The sequence below is a fragment of the Amia ocellicauda genome, chromosome 6, assembly GCF_036373705.1.
Source record: "Amia ocellicauda isolate fAmiCal2 chromosome 6, fAmiCal2.hap1, whole genome shotgun sequence".
In the NCBI taxonomy this organism is placed as follows: Eukaryota; Metazoa; Chordata; class Actinopteri; order Amiiformes; family Amiidae; genus Amia; species Amia ocellicauda.
Genome location: NC_089855.1, coordinates 17,207,298 through 17,211,383, shown reverse-complemented (window position 1 = coordinate 17,211,383; position 4,086 = coordinate 17,207,298).

Here is a 4,086-nt window from a genome sequence, read left to right as displayed (position 1 = left end):
TCCGCGGGAAATGTCCAGTGCGCTTGCGCAATGCGGGATCGCTGTGTTCTCTTAAAAAGGCAGAACACACAATTTGATTGTATGTGATTTTTCAAACTTGATTTTGCAGTTGAAATATGATTGGCATGCTTCTTGAAATTAAGAAACCTGCCTTTATGAATGCAATTTGATATGCATTGCTTTATTGATTTATTTTAAATTAATGCATCCGGGCATTTCCTTTTCTGAAAACGTACTTTTCTAAGAAATGTATGTGTATAAATATTGCATCTGGCATAAGGAGGTTTCAAATCTTGCAAGAGTGTTCACAGCAACATTGCTGCAGTAGAATGCTGGTATTATTTTAATATGACCTGCCATTGTTTAATTAAAATGTTCCCAGTTTGACCAAGAACACTCATCATGCATACAAGCATGAAACAAATGTAGCAATAAAAAAAGTTAAATTTAAGTAATTATAATTAACATCTTATTCTAAGTAGTAATAGTAGTATGGCTGTGTGTGTTTACTGTTTACCTCTGGAGAGGCAGTGGAAACACACTCCCTGCAGAACAGCCCAGCCTCTGTATTGTATACAATTGTAGCCTTTCAGCCAGGAGACACAATCAGCAAGATTCCTTGCACCCAATCCAGCACAGCAAGCAATCTGTTTATTATTCTTCATGATGTTAACTTTAAGCAAGTCAATGTGTGACTGAGCAGCCTAATTATTTATTAAAATAAATATACATTCGTAGTAAACTTTATATATAGTGTCTATATATATATATATATATACACTCACCTAAAGGATTATTAGGAACACCTGTTCAATTTCTCATTAATGCAATTATCTAACCAACCAATCACAAGGCAGTTGCTTCAATGCATTTAGGGGTGTGGTCCTGGTCAAGACAATCTCCTGAACTCCAAACTGAATGTCTGAATGGGAAAGAAAGGTGATTTAAGCCATTTTGAGCGTGGCATGGTTGTTGGTGCCAGACGGGCCGGTCTGAGTATTTAACAATCTGCTCAGTTACTGGGATTTTCACGCACAACCATTTCTAGGGTTTACAAAGAATGGTTTGAAAAGGGAAAAACATCCAGTATGCGGCAGTCCTGTGGGCGAAAATGCCTTGTTGATGCTAGAGGTCAGAGGAGAATGGGCCGACTGATTCAAGCTGATAGAAGAGCAACTTTGACTGAAATAACCACTCGTTACAACCGAGGTATGCAGCAAAGCATTTGTGAAGCCACAACACATACAAACCTTGAGGCGGATGGGCTACAACAGCAGAAGACCCCACCGGGTACCACTCATCTCCACTACAAATAGGAAAAAGAGGCTACAATTTGCACAAGCTCACCAAAATTGGACAGTTGAAGACTGGAAAAATGTTGCCTGGTCTGATGAGTCTCGATTTCTGTTGAGACATTCAGATGGTAGAGTCAGAATTTGGCGTAAACAGAATGAGAACATGGATCCATCATGCCTTGTTACCACTGTGCAGGCTGCTGGTGGTGGTGTAATGGTGTGGGGGATGTTTTCTTGGCACACTTTAGGCCCCTTAGTGCCAATTGGGCATCGTTTAAATGCCACGGCCTACCTGAGCATTGTTTCTGACCATGTCCATCCCTTTATGACCACCATGTACCCATCCTCTGATGGCTACTTCCAGCAGGATAATGCACCATGTCACAAAGGTCGAATCATTTCAAATTGGTTTCTTGAACATGACAATGAGTTCACTGTACTAAACTGGCCCCCACAGTCACCAGATCTCAACCCAATAGAGCATCTTTGGGATGTGGTGGAACGGGAGCTTCGTGCCCTGGATGTGCATCCCACAAATCTCCATCAACTGCAAGATGCTATCCTATCAATATAGGCCAACATTTCTAAAGAATGCTTTCAGCACCTTGTTGAATCAATGCCACGTAGAATTAAGGCAGTTCTGAAGGCGAAAGGGGGTCAAACACAGTATTAGTATGGTGTTCCTAATAATCCTTTAGGTGAGTGTATATATATATATATATATATATAATTACATTGCTTAGATTTAGGCAGATGTTTAATACTATGTTCACATCTCAATTTCTGACTTATTTAATTTGTATAAAATCTTGCTGGTTTGGGTTGTTATTTTCCACTAAAATGTTAACAATTAAAAAAATAATAACAAGAACAACAACAACAGAACATCTGATAAGATTGTGATTAATGTCTGTCTTTCACAAAGTTAAATTAAACATTCAGTTCCCAGGGGACTTCAATACATTCAATAATAGTATTTGGTTTCCTGATCAGATTTTAAAATCCTCATAACATTTGTAACCATTTTGGATGCAAAATTAGTCCTAGCAGAGTTAACAACAAGGAATATTGAACAGACAACACACAGAACAAGAACAAGTTCTTCCTAAATAAGCATCCAGTTCCTCTCCGAGATTGCCTGTGAATGCATGGTAGGTAATTACTTCCATTTGCTATTGTAAAGATTATTCTGTCCTTTATACTTGTCAATAAAGACAGGTAACGTGTGCTGCAATTGAGTCTCATGAAAACAAACTAATCCATTAATAAAGCTTAACTCCCCTAATGGAAATGTTAGGAAATGTATCATAGGTAATCGTTATGATTATGATAATAAGGTGTTTTGTATATACATATAGTGACACATTGTTAAACGTTCAATTCATTAGTCTTTATATAACAAAACAAAATCACAATTATACTAAAAAGGGATTATATATTTTATATATATATATATATATATATATATACACTCACCTAAAGGATTATTAGGAACACCTGTTCAATTTATCATTAATGCAATTATCTAACCAACCAATCACATGGCAGTTGCTTCAATGCATTTAGGGGTGTGGTCCTGGTCAAGACAATCTCCTGAACTCCAAACTGAATGTCTGAATGGGAAAGAAAGGTGATTTAAGCAATTTTGAGCATGGCATGGTTTTTGGTGCCAGACGGGCTGGTCTGAGTATTTCACAATCTGCTCAGTTACTGGGATTTTCACACACAACCATTTCTAGGGTTTACAAAGAATGGTGTGAAAAGGGAAAAACATCCAGTATGCGGCAGTCCTGTGGGGGCGAAAATGCCTTGTTGATGCTAGAGGTCAGAGGAGAATGGGCCGACTGATTCAAGCTGATAGAAGAGCAACTTTGACTGAAATAACCACTCGTTACAACCGAGGTATGCAGCAAAGCATTTGTGAAGCCACAACACGTACAACCTTGAGGCGGATGGGCTACAACAGCAGAAGACCCCAGCGGGTACCACTCATCTCCACTACAAATAGGAAAAAGAGGCTACAATTTGCACAAGCTCACCAAAATTGGACAGTTGAAGACTGGAAAAATGTTGCCTGGTCTGATGAGTCTCGATTTCTGTTGAGACATTCAGATGGTAGAGTCAGAATTTGGCGTAAACAGAATGAGAACATGGATCCATCATGCCTTGTTACCACTGTGCAGGCTGCTGGTGGTGGTGTAATGGTGTGGGGGATGTTTTCTTGGCACACTTTAGGCCCCTTAGTGCCAATTGGGCATCGTTTAAATGCCACGGCCTACCTGAGCATTGTTTCTGACCATGTCCATCCCTTTATGACCACCATGTACCCATCCTCTGATGGCTACTTCCAGCAGGATAATGCACCATGTCACAAAGGTCGAATCATTTCAAATTGGTTTCTTGAACATGACAATGAGTTCACTGTACTAAACTGGCCCCCACAGTCACCAGATCTCAACCCAATAGAGCATCTTTGGGATGTGGTGGAACGGGAGCTTCGTGCCCTGGATGTGCATCCCACAAATCTCCATCAACTGCAAGATGCTATCCTATCAATATGGGCCAACATTTCTAAAGAATGCTTTCAGCACCTTGTTGAATCAATGCCACATAGAATTAAGGCAGTTCTGAAGGCGAAAGGGGGTCAAACACAGTATTAGTATGGTGTTCCTAATAATCCTTTAGGTGAGTGTATATGGTCTTACATCCTAGAATGTAAAAGCTGATAAGTGCAGACAAGATGTTAAGTCAAAGTTAAGAGCTAAGGGAGAGGGAGCATAGGGGAATCAAA